Source organism: Catharus ustulatus, chromosome 17 (genome assembly GCF_009819885.2).
Source record: "Catharus ustulatus isolate bCatUst1 chromosome 17, bCatUst1.pri.v2, whole genome shotgun sequence".
NCBI lineage: Eukaryota > Metazoa > Chordata > Aves > Passeriformes > Turdidae > Catharus > Catharus ustulatus.
The window spans coordinates 14,756,646-14,783,679 of record NC_046237.1 but is presented as its reverse complement, the minus strand read 5'-3'; the positions used below and the strand labels follow the sequence as shown (position 1 = coordinate 14,783,679).

Here is a 27,034-nt window from a genome sequence, read left to right as displayed (position 1 = left end):
GGGCTGTGTTTATACATTATCCTGACATCAAAGGGGTGTGTGATGTGTCTCTGGCAGCGCAAAGATGGGACACTGGCTTTTGGGAGAGAGGAGGGTGTTATCAAAGGGTTACAAACAGCTCCTGGAAAGGAGAATGAGGAATAAGGATGGAGAGCACAGAGCTGGAGCAACTGTGAGGTGCTACAGAAGCAAATTTTCCCCGGTCTTTTCATCTTCCCTCTATTACAGCAGGGCAGGAGTGAGCCCCTCACGGTGGCGGCTTGGTTATTATTTTAAGGCAAAGGAATCTGCAAATGTGATAGGAAGGAGATGGGGATTGTTTGGGGAGGAGACCGAAGAATCCCCCCACAAACACAGCTCGACCACAGTGGGGCTCAAGGTGAAGCCAGCAGCCAGGCAGAAGGAGCTGCTGAGCTCCTCAGTGTGGGGACACCTGTGTCACTGCCTGAGCTCCTGGGGAGTTCAACAACTCCGCATCCAGCTGCCCAAGCATTCGGAGGAGGCATTTCCCAAAGTGCCACAGGAGCTTGGGAAACTGCCGAGGCCTTTGGCGCCCAGAGCAGGACAGCAACGGTGTAAACACCTGGCCAGGCATTGACCTGGCTCTGCCCCAGGTCCCGAGGATGGACAGCCCCCAGAACCCCCATTCCCTGGAGTCCCTGAGCATGTCCAGTGCTCAGCCCTGCCTGCTTCCTGTTGTGCCTGCCCTCCCTCCCAGCAGGGCAGGGTGCAGGATACCAGAGGCATCCCCACGTCCCCTCCTCTGCCGCAGGAGGGGATGCCCAGCTTGTTCCCACACGTGTCCCATCACTACCCATGCCTCAGCTGGACCCTGTCCCACACTGGGGCCAGACAGCCCTGCCTCCAGCCCCAGACTGCTGCCTGGCAGCCATATGCCAGCTGGCCAGCTCCCCTCCCATCCTGGGGAAGTCTCCCGGCATGGGGCTCTGAGCTATTCCATCGGGTGTTCCCAGGGGTAGCCATCCTAGAGAGGTTCTGTGTTTCCCTCCTCTCTGCTCCGCCTCTCCCCACTGCCAGTGGCAGTGATGCCACCCCCCCAGGTTGCTCCCTAAAGGAACCCACACCCAGCCCTTACTCCTCCCGAAGCTCTCTATGCCAGAACCTTGTGGTTGAGTCCCCTCTCCATGGCACAGCTGGCATGGCAATACAGCCAGACCTGGCTCAGGGCTGTGCTGCTGCAAAACTGAGCTGGAAAACTGCGGGAGAAAGATTTCCAAGCTTGAAAGTGGGAGTTTCTGCAGGGAGGCAGTGCTGGAGTCCTGGTGGAGGTGACAGTGAGCCCCAGCATGGGAGGTGCAGGTCAGTGCCCCCAGAGCCAGGAGGGCACAGCTGGCAGCAGGGCTGGAAGTGCTCCACATCCTCCTGATGCAGGATCCTTGTCTGCCTCAGGGGAAGCCTGGGAGGCAAAAAAGCTTCTGCTGTCCTCTGAGCAGCCAAGGTCATTTCTGGGAGCCGATGCAGATGCCAGCTGCCACGTGGCTCATGCCTGCAGGAACAGGGGGTAATTAGCTGGAAAGACAGTCTAGCAGCATGGGAAATGGGCAAGGAGAGGAGGGAACGGCTGAACTGTGCCTGGACCGGGGACTCCCCACTCCAGAGGTACCTGTCCATGGCCAAGCCTTCACCCCGGAGCAGCTGGGATAGGTGTGGGCACTGTGGGGTGTGGGGGGGAGCTGGCACTGTGCTGGCTGTGGGTCCCCACAGCACCCCGTGGTGTCCCCTCAGCCCCCCACGGTGTCCCCTCTGCAGTGGCAGTGTCCCTCAGTGATAGCAGTGTCCCTCAGTGATGACAGTGTCCCTCAGCAGTGACAGAAGTGGAGCTCCTTGGCGTGGAGCCACCTCCACTGTGTCTCTGCTGGTGATTCCTTGCATTGCTGCTTCTTCAGCTGTGGACTCATCCTGCCCCTTGTGCTTGGAGCTGCCTGGCCCCTGGCAGCCATGGCAGCCAGGGCTGCTTGTGCCCTGAACCTTCTCCTGCCTAAATTTCTATCAGGTTCCAAGGGGGCTCTGGGAACTGGGGGCAGGGTCTCTGTCTGCCCTGGAGGGGGCAGCTGGTGACTCAGACACCAGGACCAGTGTCCCCAAGCTGGCCACAACTGGTGCTGGTGTGCTGGGCGACTGGACTGCTGCACCAGTATTCCAGCACGGATTGTCAGTGCTCCGTGGGTGGTTTCAGAGATCCTGGACATGCTGATCCTGGCAAGCTCTCCTCCATGACTGGGTGGGGGCTGGTGCTTCTCTGTTGGGTGCACCTCACTGCTCAGGGTGTTCCTCCAGGGAGTGGTGCTTGCCAGCCTGAGCACTGCCATAGCCATTTGTCCCCATTCCTGGGGAATGGAGGCTCCTGGGCTGTTCCATCTCCTTGTTACGTCGGGGTGTGGGATCAAGGGGGCCATGAGACAGGGCTTTGGAAGAGCCAAGCACCATCACTGGCTCTTCTCTTGGCTCTCTGGGATCTCTTTGGCAAGGCTTTGCTTCTCTATGCCCCATGATATCCAGCTGCAGACAGATGTAGGGCTCACTGGACGTACTGGAGAAGATCTTTGTGCTGATGTGCAACGCTGGGATCTGCAGCATGTGGGGGCATTTACAGTGTGTGTGGAGACAGCTCCAGGCCAGCCTCATGCCACTGTCCCCAGAGTGCCCACTGGGATCAATCTGCTTGTGCTCATCAGTCTGGGAAACCTGGAGAATGCTTTGGGGTCTTGTGGGCACATGGGGCATCCAGCATATTGGAGCAAACTGGTTGCTGAAGGAAACCAAGTAGGACAATGACCTGCTGGGACCAGCTGAGTTCCAGAGCTGGAAGGGAACAGTTTGGGAGGCAGCTGGAATGGAAGGTGTTTGAGGATGGGGAAACATCCAACATGAGTTGGAGCCTGTTGGAGATGCCTGGATCCTGAAAGAAATGTGTGGGGAGATGGTCCCTGGGCTGTGCTGGCAGAGTGTGGAGGTGTCCTGGTGGTGGCCTCAACCAGGCAGAGAGGGTGGCACAGCACTTTGTGCCTTGTGCTGGGCTCCAGTGGTGAGGCTGGCAGAGGGAGAGTCACAGAGAGGATGTCGGGGTGCTGGGATTGTGATGTCCAGTTCTGCTGCTCTGGGCGTGACAAGTCTGATCCTCCTCAGGTGGGCTCACCTTGGCTCTTCCCCACCATGGATGGGACCCATGCCAAGGCTCTGACCAGGCTGCCTGGAGGAGCAGCCCCTGCTTTGGGTAGGGCTGGGTCCGCTCAGCCCCTCATGCAGACAGAGCAGTTGGGAATTCTTCTGCCTTGTGAACTCTATTTGCTTTTTTTCCAACCCAAATGTCTTTCCCACCTTGCCAAGGAAGCATCTGATCAGCAGCAATTAGCAAAACAAGCTGCAGTAATGATTTGCAGTAATGATTTGCCTTTCTGGTGTGTCTGGGCAGTGCCCTCAAGGAACACTGGCCAGGTGTTTGGGGAGCTCTGCAGGAGCAGGGCCAGGACCTGGCAGTTCCGGGGAAGCGGCACTTTTGGGGCCGTGTGGGGTGGCAGCAGTGGCACCTGGGCACCTCTCCACAAGCACAGCCTCTGAGCCAGGGGAGGGGATGGAGCCTGGGAAGGGTCCAGGAGAAGCTGAGGGAGCTGGAAGGGCTCAGACTGGAGAAAAGGAGGCTCAGGGGGCACCTTCTGACTCTGCACAACTCCCTGACTGGAGGGTGCAGCTCTGGGGATCAGACTGCTCCCAGGGAACAGGGACAGGATGAGAGGAAACAGCCTCAAATTGCACCAGGGGAAGTTTAGATTGGATATTTGGGACAATTTCTTCATGGAAAGGGTGCTCAGGCACTTACACAGGCTGACCAGGGCAGTGGTAGAGTCCCATCCCTGGAAGTGTTCAAAAAACTTGTGGCTGTGGCATTTGGGGACCTGGGTTAGTGGTGGGCTTGGCAGTGCTGGGTTAAGGGTTCGATTCAATGATCTCAGAGGGATTTTCCTACCTTCATCTATCTGTGATTCCAAACCCCCCATGGCTGCCCAGATTCTTTCTGTGGTTTGATCTCAGCTTGCTTTGCCTTGCTGCTTCTCACCAGCACATCCAGGGGAAAGCTGGACTTAGGCACTGCTTTCCTATCCATCATCAGTAATTCTCTTTTCATTTGCATTTTGGGCTTCACCTTTTTAATCCAGCTGTCTCCTGCCTTACAAATGTTCTTCTCTCAATTACTTACACCAGGCTGCAGGGCTGCTTCCATCCATCTCTGGCTGAGCTGGTGGCGCACAGGAGGGGCCACTCCAGCCACTGTTCCCTCATCACCAGCCCCCACTGGTGCCCAGCTGGTCACCCTGGCAGGAGGGGCCTTCCCCCTGAGCTCTCACCACTGACCCTATCCCAGGTGACTCCCCCAGGTGTGTGGGAGCAGCTCCCCTCAGCCTTCCCCAGGGATGCAGGTGGACATTTATCCTTCCCTCTGCCCCACTGCTGCTGTGGGGATTATCTCTGCAGGGACACGAGGCAGGAAAGGTGCCTGCCCCTCCCGGAGGAGCCAGGTGGAGGGCAAGCAGCTTCTTCCTACCTTGCTGCAGCAGCTGCTGTCCCATCCCCGGGGCATGGGCTGGGCTGGGGGTCACCCAGGTGAGGATGGCTCTGGGAATCTGAAGCTCTGAGAGAGGAGCAGAGCCCTGTGAAGTGCACTGTGCGCACATTCCAGAGATGGATTTCCCAGAGAAGGGAATCCAGCACCTGCTTGGGGCTGAAGTGCACTGGGATCTGGAGGGTGCTGGGTCCCCTCAGTGCAAGGAGGGGCTGTGGGCCAGATCCCACCCTGCTCCGAGGTGTCCCACTGAGCACCATGCTGTCCTTCCCACTTGGAATTCCAGGCTCCTGTCATTTGGAGTGATGCTCTGTGTGCTGTGCTCTATTCTGCATGGAGTTCCCCCTGTCCTGTAGCCATGGAGAGCCTGGTCAGGTGTGACGTGATGTGTGGAGCTGCTCCCAGGTGCCAGGGCATGGCACAGCCCTTTCCCTCTGCCAAATCCCAGACAAGGGACCAGCCCGGACCATCCCTGCACCAAGGCTGCTTCATCCCCTCTTAATGCTCTTATCTTGAAGGCTCCTCTCAGACTAAAGCCCTGGCAGCCAGTTCCCTCCCTGGATTTATTGCAATGCAGTTTTCTTCCCCTAATCTGATCCGGGTGTAAGCTGCTCTTTGGGAAGTGCACGGGGAGGACAGATGTGCCTGTCCCTGCTGCAACAGCCAGGCTGGCAGAGAGCAGCAGGGAGGTGCCCTGCCCTTCTTAGTGGCATCTCTGGCTCTTCTCAAATCTTGAAGCTCATTTCTCCTTAGACTGCTGAGAGCAGCCCTGTGGAGCCCGAGTTTGGTCTGGGCCACTCACAACAAGAATGACCTTGAGGGGCTGGAGTGTGTCCAGGGAAGGGAATGGGACTGGGGAAGGGGCTAGAGCACCAGAACCAGCTGAGGGGCTCAGCCTGGAGAAAAGGAGACTCAGGAGGGCCCTTCTGGCTCTGCACAACTCCTTGACTGGAGGGGGCAGCCAGGGTGAGGGTCAGGCTCTGCTCCACGGGAACAGGATGGAAGGAAATGGCCTCAAGCTGTGCCAGGGAAGGTTTAGGTTTGGATATTAGGGAAAATTTCTTCATGGAAAGGGTGCTCAAGCGCTGGCACAGGCTGCCCAGGGCAGTGGTGGAGTCACCATCCCTGAAGTGTTCAAAAGGCGTGTGGCTGTGGCCCTCGGGACAGGGGCTAGTGGTGAACATGGTGGCAGTGCTGGGTTAATTTGGTGATCCGTAAGGTCTTTTCCAACCTTAATAATTCTCTGCTCTGAGCCAGGGAGGACACTGAGGTGCATGCACAGCTCTCTGGGCTCACGTGAGTTTTGTCTCTCCTCAGCCTGAGGCCCCTGGTGAGCGCGGTCACCGAGCTGCCCCCAGCTCTGCCACAGCCAGCACATGGGCCACCAGCATTCCCCAGCCTGCGGATGAGGGCAGCGTCCTGCAGCAGCTGTGCCACCTGGGAGAGAGAGCTGTGCCACCTGGGAGAGCCACAGCCACACCGTGAGTGCTCAGGGCAGGACTTTTGGTGGGAACACGGTGTGGCTCCGGGGGGCTCCTTGGGTGAGCGGCACAAGGAGGCTGTAGATGGTGGGGATTGTGTCATCTCTTGGGGTGCTGTTCTCTGCCCAGGGCGGCAGCAGAGGCCCTGCTGGCAGGGCAGGGGCACAGGGCTGTTTGGGGACAGGGCTGAGCTGGTATGAGGTGCTGGCAATGCTCTGGTATGGGGACAGAGGGTGGCTGGAGGACACTGCAGGACGCTGCTACATACACTGCTGTGGACACTGCAGGACACTGTTACGGGTGTCCCTGGGGCAGGAAGGGCTGTGAGTAATGCCAAAGCCCAGGAGCAGTGGAAGCAGAGCCCAAGGGTATGCCAGCTACAAGCCAGGTGGGGAGCAGACCCCAGGTATGGGGATCCCTGGGATGCCTGGGGCTGCCCCTTGCCTTGGTTTGCTCTGTGCTCTGCACCCTCAGCTTGTGATGTGCTCCCCGAGGTCTGGGCTTGCTGTGCACAGGGTAGGCACGAGGATGTAGAGGCTGCACCACTCTGACAAGCCAGAGAATGAAGCTCTTGCAAGAAACTTGTCAGCCCACAGGAAGCATGTATCCCTGCCTCAGGAAAGCTGTGGGAAGGGCAGGGCTCTGGATTTGGACAGCATTGTTGCAATGGCTGGTCTGTGGGGAAGGGATGTGTTCTGAAAGGAGCAGGCAGGGTGAACAGAGGGATAAATCCCATGGCTTTCCTTCACCAGGAAATATTTCCTGGTGTGTTCTGGAACATGACACCAGCTCCATCAGCCCAGCCAAACCCAAACACTCAAAGAGTCCGGATTTGGCCTCTGGATTTTTGGGAGCAGATAGAAAACCCAGTGAGCATCCAGAGTGTGTCAGGGGTTTGTCCTTCACAGCCTGTCAGCTCTGTGGGACCCCGAGGGGTGGGAGTAGTGCAGGGGCTGCTGTGGGTGCCCTGTCCTGCTGTGCCAGGACCCAGAAATATAAAACAGCTTCTCCAAAGAGCTCAGAGTGTTGGGAGCTCAGGGCCCTCACAGCACAGGACTGCCTCACTTCAGCTGCTGCTGTGAGTTGTATCGAGGGAAAATCCATGGCAGCTTTTAGCCAAGCTGACCTTTTTGCCCCACTTTGGGCCAATAAAAGGGAGTCTTTGTAGCCTTCTGGGGCTGTTTGAGGATGCCCCTGGTTCTCTGCAGGCTGGATTCTGGAGGGCTCTCCCAACATCAAGGCTCTGGCAATGGTGCAGGGATGTGAAGGAGATTTGGGGATGAGGATGGAGGTCAGACATCCACCCATGGGGTGGCTGTTTTGCTGGGATGCGGATTCAGGTCCTGCCCAACCCAGTCACAACCCCCTGTACTGCAGGGAAGCCCTTACTCAGCCCTCCTCCTCCTCCCCCCACCAGCAGCAAAGGCCACGCGTGTCCGCTGGGCAGTGCCTGGTGAAGGCTGAGACAGCCACACTCCAGGCAGCACAGGGACAGGGACAGGGGCAGGAGGTCAGGAGGGTTTGGGTGTTCCCTGGAAGTGACATCAGGAGAGAGGGTAAGACAAAACTTACCTTTGGATTTGGGAAGGAAGACCTGGGAGCAGAAGCTCCCAGTCCCCATGGAGCACAAAGGTGAATTGTTCAGGGGGCAGAGTGATATCCTCAGCGTGGGAGAAACCTCTGGGTATTGGGGGGGGTCCCCACACCCCCTCAGTGGGGACTCCCCTCTCCTGGGGGACTCAAACACCACGGTGGGAGCAGCAGCTCCAGTTCCCTGTCCCCCAGCAGTCATCAGCTGCCTCCTTCCCTTCACTGCAGCTGCTGCATTTCTCTCTGGGTTGTTTTTTTTAATGTATGTGACACGTGTTTGGTTCGAAGCGCTTAATTGCCTCTTGGGATGCGTTTCATTTATTCATTAAGAGAGAAATTGGAGTTGTTGGGTTCACTTTATTTCGCTGGTTTTTTCCTTCTTTTTTTTTCCCCTTCTCTATCCTGAAACGAAAGGGTGAGGAAAAAAATCTCCACATATGCCTCCAGCATGTGTGTGCCAAGCCTCTCTCCTCTGTGCCCCCCAGTTTCTCTTCTCCATGTCCCCTAGCCTCTCTCCTCAATGCCTTTCGGCCTCTCTTGTTGCTCCTGACCTGGAAAGTGGTGATCCCTCTCCACCTGGTCCCACAACGGCCCTGGAGATGTCTTTGCTTATGCTGCTCATGGGTCAGGCCAAGGCTGCGTGCATGGAATGTTTTCCTGCCCTGCCTGTGCCACTGGGATACCCCTGTGTGGGAATGGTGGTCTTTCTAGTTTGGAGACTGGATAAAGCCAAGGATGGATGTTAAGGGTTGTTGCCCTGGGCCGTGTTTTCAAAGCAGTGTCTGTCCAAGCAAAGTGCTGCAGATCCATCTTTGGGCTGAACCCAAAGCAGGAGTCACACACCTTCTTCCCTGGGGAGAAACCCCCAGGCACACTGGAGTGGATAAACAGAAATTCACTGGGATGAGAAGCAATCCAGACAGGCAATGGATTTGGGTTGTGTGGAGATAAAAGAAGAGGCAGGCAGGGATGGATGGATGGATGGATGGATGGATGGATGGATGGATGGATGGATGGATGGATGGATGGATGGATGGATGGGTGGGTGGGTGGATGGATGGATGGATGGATGGATGGATGGATGGATGGATGGATGGATGGATGGATTTGTTCTGAAGAGCTGCCTGAATCCAGAGAGCTGAGGTGGTGGATGCTGCAGTGGCAAGATGGGGCAGAGCCAGACACACAGGGTCCACTGAGAGGCAGGTGGATCCAACCTCACACATCCCTCAGGGCTTCTTGCCAGAAGCTTTGGTGCCTGGGGATCCTCTCCCAGAACCCCACCCCAGACATGGCTCTGCTACCAGGGGTTGCTGTACCTTGTTTATAGGGTTTTATATTTTATTCTTCCTCCTCCTTAGCTCTCATCAGCATGAACATTCCCACTAGGAATGGATGGGCTGGGCCAAGCCTACAGGAATTTTCTGTCCCTTATGAGAGGCACCCCCTCCTCCCTTCCTGCATCCCCTTTGCTCGGTGTCCCAGTGCCCAGAGCAGGAAGAGCCATGGATTTTAGGGGCAGATCTCCTCCTGAGGGGCTCCATGCATTTACTGATTCTATGCTCCTGCCCTGGGTTGAACCCCCTGAAGGTTTGTCCCCTGGAAAGGACCCTAGGACCCTCTCCCTGCATTCGTCCATCCACCAGTCCTTGAGGAGCACAAATCCAGTCTCACAGCAAAGCTGTGCCAAATATTCAGGTGGTTCCCAAAACCCTGGTTGTGGGGGATCTCATGCAGCAGCAGATGTGGGGGTTGTTTTTCTGTGGATTCTGGGAAGATTCCCCCAGCCTAGCAATGCCATGTGTCTGGGAGGATAATGAGCTGCCAGGGGCTGGCAGTGTGGGGATGCATCAGTAGGCTGGGATTGGCAGGGAATGGCTTCCAGCATGGAGTCCCAGCTCTGGGAAAGAGCAGCCCAGCTCCTGAGGGCTCAGCACAGACCCTGCCCAGATGTAGGTGAGCAGCTTGCCCAACAGCAGATGCCAAAATGGAGCAGATCCCCCCCAGTCTGGCTTCCCCCAGTCCTGGATCCACATCCCCGTGGCCCCTGGTCCATGCTCCCAGGTATGCTCCCCCGCCTTTCCAAAGCCCTTGTCCTGCTTCAAGCCAGCTGCTGCAGACCAGGGAGCCTTCTTCCCTCTGCCTTCTCCTCCTCCTCTTCTTCCCACTCCCCAGGTCTGGAGGGAGAGCTCAGCTGGGGCTGTCTGTGCCAGAGAAAGCACAGGGAAATGGGAATGGCTGGTGCTGCTCCCAGCCAGGCTGTGTGCCAGGGACGGCTTTGGCTTTATCTCCCAAGCCAGGCACCCTGGGAATGGATCCAAGGCCTGCCTGGGGCAGGAGGGGGCTGCTGGTGCTGCTCTGGACCCCTGGGCTCACTCCAGAGGGGTTGTTTTCCTTCCAAGCAGCACTGCAGCACTCACACAAGAAGGGATTTGCAATGCAGAAGAAAAACCTCCCACCCGCCACGCGGCAGCGTGTGGGCAGGAGCGGAGCTGGGAGCAGCTGTGCTCCTGTTCCTGGGCTCCAGGCTCCTGCTCCTGCCCTCCAGGACATGTCCTGGCCCATCCCTGGCTCTGGCACCCTCACCCTTCCAGGTGGGATCATGGAGACCCTCTGGGGTACCATGCCCTGAGGACAGAGCTCTGCCTGTGACCATGCAGGTGATGCTCTGCTTCCCGCTGGGCTGGGGCTTCTGCCTCCTTCCAATGCTGGATTCCCTCAACCCAATGAGCAGGGACAGGGTGGCTGGCACAGCTGGCATAGCTGCCATCACTGAGTGCCTTTCTTGGAGTCCTAGGCATGGGAGAGCACCATGGGGAGGCAGTGCAGATATAGGACAGGGAGAGTTCGGGGTCTGGTGATTCAGCAGATGTGTGTGTGTTCAGTGGGTCCCTGAGGTGTCACAGATCAGTCCCCACTTCCAAAGGCAGGACATGGCTCTGGGTCCCTCAGGGTCTTGCTGGGAGAGTGAGGGTGGCTGGTGGAGGTTGTTTTTTGGAGGGACAGTGTGTGTCTGGTCCTGACTGGACCAGGAATTCCACATAGGACTGGCAGGAATTCCCAGGGGCTGGTTGGGAGAGGGCACCATCCCTGGATTTGGAAACCAGTGCTCGTCATATTCTTTCCTGGGAAGGCCACCATGCTCTGCTCCCTACAGAACCTTCGGTGTCACCCATGGGGAGAAGAACCCCCCTTCCAGGCCCAGAGCAAGCTGTTGTGCCCTCCTCAGCACCCCCATGGGGCAGGAAAGTTTTGGGTGGTCCCAAGGTCTCCCCTTACCTGAGGCTGGGATGAGGGACATCACAGTGCTTTGGGCTGCTGATCCTGGGAAAAGTGGCAGTGGTGGCTTCCATTGCTTCCCCCCGAACTGAGGATGGATCTGGGGTGATCTGTAAGGGAATACCATGGAATTTTTGAGCTCAGGTGTCCTGACCCAGGCGGGATATTCGTCCCTTCTGCAGCATTGAGCAAGAAGCCCAGAGCACCTTCCCACCTCCGCCCACCCTTCATTGCCCCCACACCCCAGTGCGCATGAAGCCTGAGGCCCCATCCTGAGCAGTGGAGGATGCACTGCTCCCTCCCAAGCTGTCACCTGTGCTGTCACCTGGCTGAGCTAGAGTGGTAGCTGTGAGGGACCTGTGCTGGGAGCACTGGGGTCCCAGCTGCTGGGGACACTGCAGGATGCCTTTCCATGCAAGCCTAGGCAGCTGCTGCACTGCTTTTGTCCCTCTGTACTGGGACATATAAGCCTTAAAGTCCCTCCCAACCCAAAATATTCAATGATTCTGCGGAAGGAACTCTACTCCCTCCCCAAGGGTAGGGTCGCAGGAGGGGAGGAATTTCTCCAGCTTCCAAAAGGAGGTAAAAGCACTCGCTGAGCCTTGGAGGGCTGGGACCCCCGGGACTGCACGGCAGCGCTGTGTTTTCTTGCTCAGAGCACAACTGTCAATGGCAAAGTCTCGGCACAGACTTCAGTGCTAAGAAACACTGTGGGCTGGGACATTTTGGAGAAGAATTTTAGCTGCAGCAAAGAAATTTGGCAGCTTGGAAGCAATCTAATCATCCTCCTCCCATATGCTTGGTGCTATTTAAAAGGGAGCATGTACCCGATTCCTTCCGACCAGCACGCTGACATTTCCACAGTGTATTTGGAAATAAATTTGGCATCCGCTGTCAGAATCTCAGATTGAGCCCAGTGTGGCTAATTTGGGCTCTGAGTGCCTCTGCAGAGCACCTTTCCTTGCTCACAGGTCCCCGAGGAGCCACAGCATGGTTTGCTGCCCACGGCAGGCTTTGGGGACTGAGGAAAACAAGAGACTGGGGGCGTGGTTGGTGGCTCAAGCAGCCCCTAAAGCTGAGGAGACTTTAGGGTGGTGGCTGTGCCTGGCTCTGCTGAGCTAAAGCCCAGCATGGAGGCACAGGGAGCTGTGAGTGCTTGGGCTCATCCCAAGCTAGGGCTCTGTCCTCCTCTGGGCTCCAGGCTCTCCAGAAACTTCTCTGAAACCTCTCCTGCCTTCTCCTGCCCATCAGCAGGGCTGGCAGGCTGTGGAGGGGCACTTGGGGGGCATTTAAGGTCCCCCCAGCTCCGCTCTCCCATCACACAGCTGGAGGGCCGGGGCATGCCCGAGGGAGTGGGAGCAGTGCGGGGATGGCAGCGCTGCCCCAGCTGGGCAGGGTGCTCCTGGCTCAGCTCCAGCTGCCCCCCGGGAAAAGGGGCAGGAACGGGGCCTGCTCCTGCCTGCACTGTTGGGACAGGTGTGTCACATCCCGCAGGTGTGACAGCGAGGGCCGGCTCCAGGCATGCAGGATGTTTGGAGGGGCTGTGTCTGGTGTCCTTGTCCGCCTGTCCCTGTGGGTTCGGTCAGGGTAGATGGACTGTCCCTGGAGATGACAGCAGGGGCTACATCTCTGAGCAGAAGCTGTCCCCTTCCCTCATCCAAAATCCCAGCCTACCTCAGGCCCCCCAGCCCTGCCAAGCCCTGCTCTGGCCACAGCTGGAACCTGAGGCGACACAGGGCTGTGAGCACACCCACCCCAGGGGACAGCCTTCCTCCCCTCCTCTTCCTTCCGTGCGTTTCAGTGTCCCCCAGTGCGGCACAAGGGTGAGGGTGTCAGAGGAGAGCAGGTTGGAAACATATGGTGGGATTAATGGGGAATCTGTGCCTGGGAGCCATCCCTGTATCCCTTCTCTGTGCCATTGGCCTCATTAGCGCTGCTGGAGCAGGGATCAAACCCAGTGAGCCGTGAGCTGAGCCCACCAGAGCCATGCCGAAGGATTAGGGTGAATTATGGAGATGGGAATCAGGCAGCAATCCAGGCATGGACAATGTCTTCAGGGGGTGGCAGAGCTGGAGCTTCACCGTCCAGGAGGTTTCCTGGGATCTAATCAGCTGTTCAATTAACAGTCCCTCCTGGCCAGGGCACTGTGCCTGCCCTCACTGCTCACCTCCATCTCTGCAGCAGCAGGGCCTGGCCTTGAGGACAGGGGACAGGGGATGGCAGAGGGTCCTGGGCTGTGGGCACAGCGAGGGAAACGCGTTAAGGTAGGAAAAGAACAGATCCCTCTGGCCCCAGGCAGGAGGTGGGAGCTGATGTCTCCTGTGCCCAGACTGAGCACTGGGGCACAGGGACAGGCTGGGGACAGGCTGCTCCCCTGTTCAGTGCCTGCCAGCCCCTGGGATGGGCGATGTGCAGGACTGGGAGCAGCGCTTCTGCCCCTGATAGCATCTGTGAGTGGGACAGTCCTGCCCTTGAGAATGCCCCCCTGGAATGGCTCCTCCTTGTCACCTGAGGATCTCTCTGGCAGCTCTTTTCTTTCCCATTATTCTGCAGTGACACAGGGTGTGGGATGTGCTGTGTCCCAGCAGTGCCCTGACACCATCCCACGCCCAGGAGCACCTCAGCAGGGGCCAGCACCCCACCCAGCACCCTGGGGTGCTCTATGCAAAGGATCCCAGCAGGTACTGGGAAGGCTCTTCCAGGACTGGGGCTGCAGCTGAATCCCTGCCAGGAACCAAAACCAGGCTGGGCTGGAATGGGAGGATTCTGATCTTGGCAATTTTAGCGTGTTCTTGGCTGAGGAACCTCTGCCAGGGCACACCAAAGGGCTTTGCTCGTGCCTTAGGACAGGCCTGGGACGAGGATAAATCATTCCTGATCCAGGAGGCATCTGGGCAGGGATTCAGCTGCAGCCTCATCTCTAGAGGAGCCAAGGCTGCTCCTCTGGGCTGATGTCTGCTGGGGAAGCCTGGACAGCTGCCCTGGAGAAAAACCCCCCTGGAAGGGCCCCCTGCGGCTGATCCCTTTGTCCTGTGTTACCCCTGCATGGTGGGACATTCCTGAGCACTCACACACCTCCAGGACCCTCCACCCTCCCTCTGCCCTGAATGGCTGGCTCCTGACCCCTGGGAATGTCCCAGTCCCACCAGGCATGGCTCCATCTCCCACAGCTGCCCTGGATGAGCAGCAGACACACCCACAGCTCCTGGGACAGCACAGGGGGCTGCAGTCCCCTGGTGCTCACTCGCTCCCCTCCTTTTTCAGGTTGGCTGAAAGAGTTAAAGTATTAGAGGAGTGATAAAGGAAACTGGAGAATCAGGGAATTATGGAATCCCCAAATGGCTTGGGTTGGAAGGAACATTAAAGCTCATGCAGTTCCACAATGCTGCCATGGGCAGGGGCACCTTCCACTATCCCAGGCTGCTCCAAGCCTCAGTGTTCAGCCTCGCCTTGGACACTTCCAGGGATCCAGGGGCAGCCACAGCTTTTCTGAGCACCCTGTGCCAGAGCCTTCCCACTTTCACAAGGAACAATTCCCTCCCAATGTCCTATCTAACCCTGTCCTCTCGCAGTGGGAAGCCATTCCCCCTTGTCCTGTCCTTGCAGACCCTTTGTCCCCAGTCCATCTCCAGCTCTCCTGGAGCTCCTTTGGGCACTGGGAGGGCCTCCAAGGTCTCCCTGGATCCTTCTCTTCCCCAGCCTGAACATCCTCAGCTCTCCCAGCCTGGCTCCATAGTGAGGGACTCTGAGTAAGCTGGTAAGCTGGTTCTGGGAATGAGGTGGTAAAGCCCTTCATGTGCAGCCAAGAAAAACATTGTTGGTCCAGTTGATCCCCGTGAATGGATCAGACTGGTACCTTCTTTTCCCACGCCCCTACACCCTCTGCAGTGACCTTGAAAGAGCCTCCACAGTCAGGTCTGTGGCATCACACCAGCCCTGCAGGGATGTGCTGAGCAGGGCTGGGTGCCCTGGGCAGGACAGGAGCTGTGCCTAGCTGGGGAGGCCCTGGCACAGGTGCCCAGAGCAGCTGTGCCTGCCCCAGGATCCCTGGAAGTGTTCATGGCCAGTTTGGATGGGGTTTGGAGCAACCTGGTCTGGTGGAAGGTCCCCCTGCCCAAGGCAGGGAATGGAACAAGATGATTTTAAAGATCCCTTTCCACCCAAACCATTTTGGGATCCCATGGTTTAGTGCTGCCCTGGGTCTGATCCCAGTGTGGGGCACAGCTCTGAGTCCTGGGGCCTGGTACACAGACAGACCTTCCCACCGCTCCAGGATATGTCAGGGCTCAGTGAGGAATGACACCTGCCCTGTGTCTCTCTTTTGTCACTGTTGTTCTCTTGAGCAGTGAGCTGTGAGTTGTCTGCTGTGCTCAGGCACTGGGATGCTCCCCCTTCTCTGGCTGCTCTTTGAGGGTACATTGGCATCAAAACACAGGGGAGAGCAAAATTCAAGGTGGGCACATACCCCAGTGGGGAAGGCCTGGGTGACCTGGGTTATTTAATAGACCTGGGAAGAAGTGAGTGACAGATGTGGTTTCCATGACAACCAACAGCTGGCTGGGCAGGAGTTCCAGTGTCAGCAGTACCCATTTCCCTCCTCCCAGGAATCTGGGTAATTATGGATGCACTTGGAAATGTGCATATCCAGATGTGCTCATATTTGAAAACCTTTGGAGATAAGTGGATATGGGGATAATCATCCCGAGAAGGAGAAGGAGAAGGAGAAGGAGAAGGAGAAGGAGAAGGAGAAGGAGAAGGAGAAGGAGAAGGAGAAGGAGAAGGAGAAGGAGAAGGAGAAGGAGAAGGAGGAGCTCCCAGCACAAGCACACACAAATGCTGTGGTTTGTGCTGTGATGTTGCAAACTGAGGGGTCAGGAACATACACCAGGCTCAGAGCCAGGTAAACAGCTGAGAATCCTAGATAAATCCTAAAATGGCTTGAGTTGGAAAGGACCTTAAAGCTTATCCAGTCCCACTCCCTGCCAGAGGTATCCACTATCCCCAGTTGATCCAGGCCCCAGTATCCAACCTGGCCTTGGACACTTCCAGGGATCCAGGAGCAGCCACAGCTGCTCTGGGCACCCTGTGCCTCCCCACCCTCCCAGGGAACAATTCTCTCTCAAAATCCCATCTGACCCTGCCAACTCTTCTGGAGCCCCTTTAGGCACTGGGAGGGGCTCTGAGGTCTCCTCGGGTCCTTCCCTTCTTCAAGCTGAACACCCCAAACCATCCTTCCCAGGAGCACCATCTGCTCCATGTCTTCCTTGCCCCTGGAGCCCCTGCCTGAGGGATTCCTTGCCCTGGGAATCCTTCCCGAGCACTGCTGTGCTCTGGGGGCAGCTGGCACAGACCCAGCCCCGCTTTCACTGAGGGGGGAAGGGGCTCATCAGCGAGGGAGGAGCACACAGGGACGGCCCCTGCACACCCCCTGTGCCTGCTATTGCTATAATAAGTCTCAGTCATGTGTCTGGAAGGGCTGAAGGGAAAATCTATTTTTCTCCTGTTTTCCAGCTCTGCCTGTGTGACAGGGACTCTGCGGGCACGGGCCATGCGGAGCCAGCACCAGCTTTTCCTGGTGTTTGTGTGGGTTTGCACATAGCAACGGCAGACAGAAAAGCCTTTTTTTTTTTTTTTTTTAAGAAAAAACAAATGTGTTTGTGAAAAGCAGCTAGAATTTACAGGGAAGAGCCAGGAGAGGCAGGAACACAGACAGGGATGGGAGCACGCTCCGTTCTGGCACTGCTGTGGTTTCTGCTTGTCCCACACAGCCCAGCCTGGAGGGTTGTGCTCCAAGGACACCCAAAATCAGCCTGGGCAGGTTCCTCATGGCCAAAGGGAAGCAGATCAACCTCAGGCTGGAATTCTGCAGGGAATTTCTGTGCCAGAAAGGATTCAGGTTTTCAATGCCTCAGTCCTCAGGTTGTGCCAGGGAAGGTTTGGATTGGATATTAGGGAAAAATTCTTCATGGAAAGGCACTGACACAGTCTGCCCAGAGCAGTGGTAGAGTCGCCATCCTGGAAGTATTCAAAATCATGTGGATGTGTGCATCTGGGGGCATGGGGAAGTGGTGGCCTTGGCAGCACTGCCTTAAGGGTTGAATTCAGTGATCTCAGAGGGCTTCTCCAAACTCAGCAATTCCATCCTTTGAGAAGCTATGGTGACAGAGGGAATGGGGAGGTCAGGCTCTGCCAGGGCACCTGGCAGGAACAGCACCTCAGAGGTCTGGTCACTGCTGGTCACCACTGGTCACTGCTGGGTGCTGTGGGGACAGCTGTGTCAGGGCCACCAACTTCCCGTGCCAAGCTGTTCCTTCCTGCTGCTGCCCTGGAGCCCCACACAGGCTCTGACACCCTCCCTGCTCCTGCCCACCAGGCTGCACCAGCCTGCTGTTCCCTCGGGAAGCTGTTCCCAGCTCCGGACCATCACGTCCCTCCCACGACTGCTGCATGCGTCACTTTTTTTCCCCTTCCTCACACAACTGCCCTTTAGATATTTATACAGTGTTATCCTGTTCCCCCTCCAGCACTGGCTTTCTAGGCCATACAAATTAAATTCTCTCACTCTCTGCCCGTAACTCATCCTCCCCAGCCCTGCCTCCCCCCGGCTGCGGGTTCAGGCTTTTTCCTTTTCTGTGCCTCATGTTTCTCTCCCTGTAAGAGCCTCCCTGGGAATTGTAGGGCACGCTCCTACCACGGCATAAAAATAGGATTAGGAGCTGTTCTGTCCAGTGAAGGATTGTTCTGGGCTCTCACCTGCAAACCTTTCTATGCCATGTCCCCACAGGGATGCTCCAGCTCTCGGTGGTAGCTGTGGAGCCGGCCATGCCCAGCTCAGTGCCCACCTCCTGCAGCAGCTCCTGGGGCACTGGGACACCCTACAGCTTTGTCCCCGTCACTAACCCTCAGGGGCTGAGCCCAGACAGTGCTGGACAGGGAGACATCGCTGCCTGCTCCACATGTGCCCCAAGTGCCCCACGCCGTTCCTGGGGTGGCCCCTGCCCCATACCAGGCCCCACCCGGAACAGCCCCCAAGCCTGGCTATGGCTCTTGTGCCCTCCAAGTGCACCCTGACCCCTAGATATGAGTCACAAAACCCCTCTGCCCCACATCTGTGGGTGATGGTGTCCCTTAAACCCTCATCTATGGGCCCCTGCACCCCTCAGCCCCACACCTACGGAGCCCAATGCCTTCCTGGCCTCTATCTATGTGTCCTTGTTCCCCCTTAACCTCACATCTGTGGGTCCAAACACCCCCCAGACCCAGTCTATGACCCCCATCTGTGGGGTTCAAACCCCCATCTAAGGATCCAAACACTCCTCAACTCCCCACTTATGGATCCCAACACTCCCTGACCCCCGTCTATGAACAGAAACAACTCCCAAAACCCCATTTATGGGGTCCAAACACCCATTTATGTCTAAACACCCCCTAAATCCCCACTTATGGGTCCCCTATCCATGCCATACTTATGAGTCAGGGTCATCCAGGCCATGTGGTCCCACAGGTGACACCCTGCTACTCGATGGTTTTGGGGTACCACAGCTTCTGCGAGGACTGCGCCTTCTTGTTGATGTGCTGCCACTTCTCTGGGACAGATCTGAGAGACACAGGGAGGGAAGATGTGGGGCCTAGGTGTGGGGTCTGTCCTCCTTCCTGGCTGGGGGCCTTGGTGTGGACCCCAAATGCCCGTGTTGGTGTGCAGCCATGGGGAATCCTGCCTGGATCTCCCAGGATGCCTTCCTGGCTTGAGGCAGCCCCAGGTGGTTCTGGGGCAGTGCCTCACCTGTGCTGTCACCAGGGTGTGCCCGCAGCCCCCAGACAGTGTCTGGCACCAGGGCCACAGCAGAGGCTACTCCCCTCTCCCCTATGCCAGACGCCCCGGGCACGGTGATTTGGGGCATCCTGGAGTTCAGGATAGTTTGCTTGGAAGCACTTGGAGAAGAGAAGAGCTTGTGGGAGACAGGACTGCTAGAGGCCAGCTGTGCTTTGGTGCGTCCTCCAGTCCATGATCTCTCCCTGAAATGGCAGGGATTCAATCCCTGCACTCCCTACTCTGGACTCCACCCCACGCTGCCAGTTTGGGGCTGTGGCAGGAGGGAAAGTACAGGAGCATCCCCCAGCTCCGTGGTGGGACAGAGGTCACAGAATCCCAGCGAGCGCTCCCCAGGTGCCATTCACACAGCAGCCACATTCAATTTGATTCTTATTTTCCCAGGAAAAATAGATTCCATCTCCAGTTGCTGCTGCTGATTTCCACTGGCTGCAGAGCTGAGTGCCCTGTGCTCGCAGGGTGCCCACAGCAGAGCTGGCAGAGTTCCCTGCCTGGCACAGATCCCAGCTCCCACCACTGCTGTGGTGACCAGAGTGACCTCTTGGGAGAAATTTGGGCCTTCTCATCAGCCAAAAAGGTTTCTGTAATTGTTGCATCCATAATTCCTGAGGTTTGTCTGTCTATTCTGCCAGGGTGTGAGTTCATCCAGATCTGCTCCTGGGGAGCAGGGAGCTGTCTGGGAGCTTGGGTGGTGTTATGGAGAAGGGGATGAGCTGGACCTGCTGTGTCCCTGTCCCTCCTCCTGAAGGATTCTGTTCTTTTCCCATGATGTCTCCTTGTTCTTTCCTGACCCTTCCCTGTGTGTACGAGCTCAGGCGTCTCTTGGCTGTTGCCTGCAGATGTCCAGGTTCTGCAGAGTGTTCTGGCAGACCACTCCATCCTTTGGGATCCCTTCATCCTTCCCTTACTGGGAAGGGGGGTTAGGACTGAGGGAGGTCAGGTCCTGGGATCAGGACTGAGGAGGACCACCCCATCCTTTGGGATCCCTTCATGTTCCTTTCACCCCCACAGCTCACCCCACAGCTCTATGAGCAGCATCCCTGACCCCTGGCAGTGTGGGTCTGGATTGGATCACACAGACAGGACAGCCATGGGCAAGGGGAGGACGTGTGGTCCAGCCAGTGCTGTGGGGCCTGAGGAGTCCCAGTCCCAGATTCTGGGGACTAGGACTTGTTGCAGGGGTCCCCCCAGCTTCCCAGCAGGCTCACCAACACTCAGCCCCTGTCACTCCCCCGGGTCCCAGGGCTTGGAAAAGGCTCAGGGTGTCCATGTCCAGCACCCATGACCCTGCCAGCACCTGCCCAGCCTGGCAGGGGCGGCCCTGGGCTCACCAACTGGCAGGAGGAAGGGCTTGGTACCCCCCATCCCAGCACTGAGCACCCTGCGGTGCCCTGGGCTCCAACAGCCATTGCCATTCCCCTCATCCCACCTTGCTCTGGGCTCCCACACCATTTCCATTCCCCCATCCCACTCCACCTTGCCTTGGGCTCCCACATCATCCCTCCCCATCCCCTTCCCTGCCCAGCAGCTATCAGGGGTCTCTGGTGTTCAGTCCCCTGAAATGCCACCATGTCAGTTTTTCATCATTGGCATGTCCATGTGTTCCACCTGGGAAGGGTGGAGATAAAGAGCCTCCCCTGAGGACGAGGACAGGATTGCAGTCGCTGGGTTAATCGTGCAGCTCCCCTTGCAGCCTCCCTTGGAGCCAGATTGGGCTGGGCTGGGCTGAGCTGCCCAAATTGGTGGGGACACGAGGGACACACACAGAGCAGCTCATGGAGCTTGGAGAGTTTATCAAGGTGTTGGAGGCAATTAAGTGCTAATTATCTGAGATAATTAGCAGATGCTAATTAGAGATGCTCCAAAATGTCCCTGTCACAAAAGCCTTATGTCCCAGAGCCTGCCTGGCTTATATTCCCTAAATTCACTTGCCATCCAGGCAGCTGCTCTGTGGATCCACAGCCTCGTGTTGTGTGTTCAGCCCATGGGAACATGTGGATTTAGGAAGGGCCTGGGCTGCGTTTGGCACTGAGGGTTGGGCTGAGCCGAGGGGGAGTGCAGGAGGGCGCTGGTGGGATCCCAGGGCAGGACCTGCCAGGACACCAAGCAGAGTCTGCCCCCATAGGTGCCTCAGCCTGATCCTTGGGTCCCCTCCCAAGCAGTGTGTGGCTCTGGGGTGTCTGTGGGGACAGTCTTTGTGCTGTCCTTTTTGCCCCCAGCCCCAGCTCACTCCTCTGCACTCTGCCTGTTTGGCCCCCTGCAACTCTCGTGTTTCCATCCTCGTTTTCCTTGAAGGCGAAATATCTGAAGGATTTGTCCTCTTTAAATCTGACAGAGACTGTGCTGGAACTTGGAACATCTCTGCCTTCCCCTGGCTCTGACAGGGCTTTGATGTCTCTGTTTAATTCCCTCCGCTGTGCGGTGGAGGTTCCTGCCTGCTGGAGAAGGAAGGGTTATCCCCTTGGTGGCCATGTAAGCCTTTGGGAAGCATTTGGAGTCAGGGACATTGATCCTGAAATGAAAAGCCTGCATGGACAGGGCTGGCTGGAAAAGGAAAGCATAGCAACTGGGGGAGCACATGTGGGGCTGGGAGCCCAAGGACAGCACAAAGGGGATAGGATATGTTTTCAAACTCCCTGATTCTGATCTCACAGTAGGATTTCACTTAGCAATGAAGCTCCTGGGTGATTCCTGCCATGCCATACCTGAATCCCTCTGGATTTCCGGGCTATGGTTCAGATTTCTTTCCCTGGCGTTTGTGCATTTCTGCTCTGGGGATAAGAGTAAAATGAAATCTTGTTCCTCACGTTCTGGCAAAGCCGTCAGCAGCAATGGGAAAAGGACAGTGTGAGGGCAAGGAGCAGGAGCCTGGAGACCTGGATTCCTAGTTAAACCAGTGCTCAGGCTGGCAGGGTTCTGTGGGGCAGCCTGGAAAAGCACAGGGACAGAGCTGCTGTCTGTCCAGAACATCCCAAGTGGGACAGCATCTCTCCATCCCTTTGGCAGCACAGTTTCACCATCCTTGGCTTTTTTTGGACATGAAGCAAAACTCCCAGGAGTGAAGAGCTAGAGCACATCACTTCACACACACAGGAAGAGGGATTTTCTGCAAGGCTGGTGTGGGATAACAAGGAGTTCAGTTGTTATAATCTGATCTGTGCCCCTGGGCACCCTCCCAGCAGGGACAGCGTCCATGGGTGCCTGTGCCTGTCCCCTCACTGTGGTGGCACCACAGCATCCCATCCCGAGCCATGGGGTTTTCCAGATATCTGGAGAAGTCTGCTCTGCCCAGGAGGAGCACACCCTGGGCAGGAAGGACACTGCCAGGGCAGGGCCAAACCGGGCTCAGGCTTGGGGACAGGATGGATTTCAGTAGGGAATGGGGCCTAGGAGAGGGCCAAAGGCTGTCTATGAAAAACCTCAGAGAAGTCAGGGCCATGTCCCAGGAGCAGGCTCCTTCAGAGGTGTGTGAGAATCTGCCCCATCCATCAGGTGATGGGAGAGGACTGGGACTGTGGAGCTGGGCTGGGCAGCTCCATCTTCTCCCACACAAATCAACCTCTCTGTGCTCCCGGGACATGGGGAAGGGGCTGCCAGGCTGGGCTGGAGCTGGTGACACAGGCACAGCAGCCTGAGCTGACTCCTGGACAGCCCTGGGAATGCTGGCAGGGACAGCTCTCCAAAGGCTGAGTGCTGGTCAGAGACAGGAACTGCCCTACACTAAGGCAAATTAAATTTTACAGGCATCTAAAAATTTAATTTTAGTATAATCTCCTTCGCCAGAGCCACAAGTACCTGATAAATATTTTATTTTCCTCCAAGTAAAGAGGCTTTGGGATAATTAAAGCAAACAATGAGTCCTTCTCTCCTGTGAGCAAGGGCAAGGCTGTGGCTTGTTCCTGGTGTTCCAAGGCAGGAGATGATCCCTGCACTCCGTGTGCTGTACAGAGCTGTCTGGGAACGCAGCTCCCAGGGAAACGGGAGAGTTCTGCTAGTTGCAGCAGCATTAGGAAAAGAACAAGTGGAAGGCAGGTGAGGAGGTCACTGCCTTCCCTTTTGAGGATCAATTTTTCCATCAAGGGAAGAAATCACTGCTTTCTTGGCCACATCCTGCATCCTTCATCAGTGTTGTTTGCTCTCCTCCCAGTGGGACATTTAAAAAAGGTTCTTTTCCAAGCTCGCTGCTGGTGGGAAATGCAGCAGCAATTGGAGATGCCATAGGTGGCACTTCAGACAAGGAAAGCTCTTCCCATCTAGCTAAGGCAGGGAAGGGTTTTCTGTGCACTCACAGCCAGGGTTCCTTGCCAGCAATAGCTGCAGGAGGATGGATGGGGGAGAAGCAGATGTTCCAAAGGATCCATGTTCCTGGCCTTGGCAGAGCTGGGCTCAGTGCAACGGTGTTGTCACAAATGGAGTGGCTGCACTGAGCAGAAAAGTGGAGCTGGCAGGAAACACCATCAGGAGCCAGGCTGGGAGAGCTGGGAGTGTTCACATGGCGGGGAGCAGCATCCAGGAAACCCCAGAGCCCCTCCCAGTGCCTAGAGGGGCTCCAGAAGAGCTGGAGAGGGACTGGGGATGGACAGACAGGACGCAAGGAATGGCTTCCGACTGGCAGAGGGCAGGGCTGGATGGGATATTGGGAGGGAATTGTTCCCTGGGTGGCTGAGGAGGCTCTGGCATGGGGAGCTCAGAGAAGCTGGGGCTGTCCCTGGATCCCTGGAAATGTCCTAGGCCAGGCTGGATAGGGCTTGGAGAAGTTTGGGATAGTGGAAGGTGTCCCTGTCCATGGCATGGGGTGCAACTGGATGAGCTTTAAGGTCTCTTTCACGAATCATTCCAGGATTCTGTGATTCTATGAAAATCTGCCACTCACCCAAGTGTCTGGCTGTGCCAGAGGAGGTCAGAGCAGGATGGCAGAGATGGATGGATGGATGGATGGATGGATGGATGGATATGGGATGGATGGATGGATGGATGGATGGATGGATGGATGGATGGATGGATGGATATGGGATGGATGGATGGAGGGATGGATGGATGGAGGGATGGATGGATGGATGGATATGGGATGGATGGATGGAGGGATGGAAGGATGGTCCCCAGATGGCCCCACTCTCACCTCCCACTGCATCAGCCAAACTCAGGACATAGAGTACAGGCCCAGCCCCCTACAGACCCTGCAGGCAAACCAGGAAATGAGCCCTCAGCTTCCTCCAGACCTTCCTTTCTTCCCACCTGCCCTTCTGAGCATCCATCCCGTGACATTCCCAGAGCTGTCACAGCTCCCAGTCCCCATGAAGGGGCTGGTGATGGAGACAGAGCCCTGGGGCTGTCCCCCAGGGCAGGGCTGAGGGTGGCACACCCCAGTCTGTGGCTATGCAAAGCCAGCTCTCTGCACTGTGATGGGGCTTTCTCTTTCAACTTTTTTTTTTTTTTTTGGCACTCTAGGATCCTGCTTGCAAAAACAGCCATAAAGAAGTTAAAATGCAATGTGCTGGCTCAGAGGAGTCGTTCAATATCCTTATTAAAGATCCGCAGTGCTGTAGCTGGAACAGTTCCTGGCGCACTGAGAACACCTTTCATCTCACGAGTTCGAGGCACTTTACAAGCGCTAATGAATTAAACTTCATAACAGCCCTGCGCACAGAGCCTCACACACCAATTATTCATCTGGGGGCACAATGCAGGCATTAAATAAAAATAATAAGCTGGTTAATTCTGCCTCTTCTCCGGCCTGGGGATTGTCTCCAAGCTGATTTCAATTCTTCCCATTCATCCAGTGCTAATGGTCCCTGGCTCTCCTGTGCAGGGGAGGTGAGCAGGAGTTGCCAGCAGGTTTGGCACTTCAGGTCTGAGCCAGGAGTGTTGTCTGAGCTCTGCTCTGCTCCAACCAAGCACCAAACCTCAGGTCTTCACCCTGGCTCAGGAGAGCTCTCAGCAGGTGAATCATTACATGTGAGTCCTGGGTGTGTCCTGTGCAGGGCCAGGAGTTGGACTCAATGACCCTTGTGGGTCCCTTCCAGCTCAGAAGTTTCTGTGAGTTTGTAATTCTGTGAGTCTTCCCTCTTGCATTGGAGCAGATTCCCTGGGGTAGTGCTGAGAGGGGCAGAGGGAGCTGGATTGGTTTGGTTTGGTTTGGTTTGGTTTGGTTTGGTTTGGTTTGGTTTGGTAGACAGAAGGTCCTTGTCCCAACTCCTGAGCTCCAGGAGGGTGGCAGTAGCTCTGGGAGGAAGGAGATGAAGGCTGAACACAGTGGGGACATGACTGGGCAGCTCTTACCAAAAAATCTCATGGAATCATTAGGAATCATTAGGATTGGAAAAGCCCTCTAAGATCATCGAGTTCAGCCATCACCCAGCACTGCCAAGCCAACCACTAACCCATATCCCCAGATGCCACATCCACGCATTTGTTAAATCCCTCAGGGATGGGGACTCCACCCCTGCCCTGGACAACCCCTTCCAATGTCTGCCCCCGCTTTCTATGAGGAATCTCCCCAGCTCCTACAAAGAATTCATGAACTGTCTTGGCTTTGTTGTCACTGCTACAGCTGAGGGTGACAGTAATAACTGGAGAACTGCTCCAGCAATGCTGTACTGAGGTGTCCTCTGCCCCATGTCCATGTCCAACCAGTGGAGAGAAAATGGGAGAACCACGGAGTGATGGCAGCAGGCACTGATAGCAACTGGTGCCAAGGCCACAGGGCACCAAGGCTACAGCACATCAATGCCAGCCCCAAGAACTGTGCCACCATGAGAAATGGGGAAGTACAAACGGTTGGTGCCTGTCCAGGCCCCTGTTCCTGGCACACGTCAGGATGTGCTGGAAGCTGGGATGGATGAGCCACAGCTGGGAGGTTGCTGGCTGGAGGTCCTTCCTGTCTGGCACGGGTTGATGGAAAGTGTGGATATCAAGGATATCTGCTTCTGCAACCAGGAGCTGGTGGATGTGCTCCAGGGAAAGCAGAGCAGCACTGGTCACAAGCCAGAGCCCCCAGTGAAGGGATGAGAGCACAGCAGAGCTCTGACACCCTGGGCCCTCAGGGGCAGTGCTGAACACCTGAGGGTAGATATCCCTGCCCACGGCAGGGTGTTGGAATGAGATGAGCCTTGATGTCCCTTCCAACCCAAACCATTCTGGGATTCTGTGACACATAGAATGCGATTCTGTGACACATGAATGTGCGATTCTGTGACACATGAATGTGCTCTGCGGTGGCCTCAAGGTGTCCATGAAGATGTGAGAGGTGTCCCTGCTCCATCCCCAGTGGCAGCACCTCCTTGGGGTCAGGGTGTGACCCAAAAGCATCAATGGCAGCTGTGGGGACATATTTTCCCTGTCCCAAGAGGACTACCAGCTCAGCCTGGCAGTGGGGTGGCAGGGCCAGCCTTCTGCAGCCACGGGATGCCTCCTCACAGCCAGACAGACCCTGGGGGTCCCACCCTTGGAGCCACTGGGGTGATTCCTGGGGGCACTGGGGGTGGTCCTTCCCATCCCTTCCTGAGCAATCCCCCCTTTCTGCTGGCTTCCATGGTAAGTTTTTGGGCAGTAATTACAAGGAGGAGAATGCTGAAGTCAGTGCTGTGTTCATTTGTGCCAAGGATGCCATCCTCGCACTGGCCATAACTGTAACAATGAACAGCCAATAAAGTAAATCTCCAGCTGGAGCCTGAGTCTGAGGACTTGGAAGGGAAAAAATTAGAGGCAGAAGATCCCAGGAGCTGTCTGTTTTGCAGGGATGTGGGATACAGAAGTGCTTTGCCTGGTATCTCCCTGTGACCTTGAGGATGCGAGTGTCTGATTCCTGAGCAGTGTCAGGCAGGAGGGGCACGGGTTCCCATTGCCAAGCCAGCCAGGAAGCACATCCCAGAGGGATGCTGAGCTCCACCCCAGAAGCAGGAGGCAGGAGCAGCAGCCCTGAGACACCAAGAACCAGCAGCTCCTTTGGGATGGAGCAGCCTGTGTTCCTGGGCTGCTGTGGGACCAGGCACATGGAGGGAGGTGTGACATCACTGTCACAGGGCAGTGCGGGTTGGATGCCTCTGCTCTGCCCCAAAGGATTTAAGGAATGCTGGGGAGCAGAGCCCCCAAATCATATCTTGATTTTGCCTGGTCATTTCCATGTCACTGACCAGAAACCAAAATGATTTCTATGCCATTCTGAGAATAAATGAAGTGTTTGGGAGCCAGGAGCAGAGTAGGAGCAGAGGGTGAGTGAGTGTGTGTGGAAATAGCGTGAGATTAATTACAGGAGCAACAACTACGAGTGTTCAT

General features: G+C 56.5%; 1 protein-coding gene across 6 annotated transcripts in view; it reads left to right on the top strand.

Annotated features, from left to right (window-relative positions):
- Positions 1-27,034, top strand: part of DLGAP4 (DLG associated protein 4) — a 139,193-nt gene that overhangs the window by 17,004 nt on the left and 95,155 nt on the right. For 5 of the 6 annotated variants that reach the window (XM_033074872.2, XM_033074867.2, XM_033074871.2 and 2 more), the window contains exon 2: positions 5,897-6,060. The exons of the other annotated variant lie outside the window; for it this stretch is intronic. The gene's annotated coding sequence lies outside the window, so the exon portion shown is untranslated. The remainder of the gene's footprint in view (positions 1-5,896; positions 6,061-27,034) is intronic. 6 annotated transcript variants of the gene reach the window in all.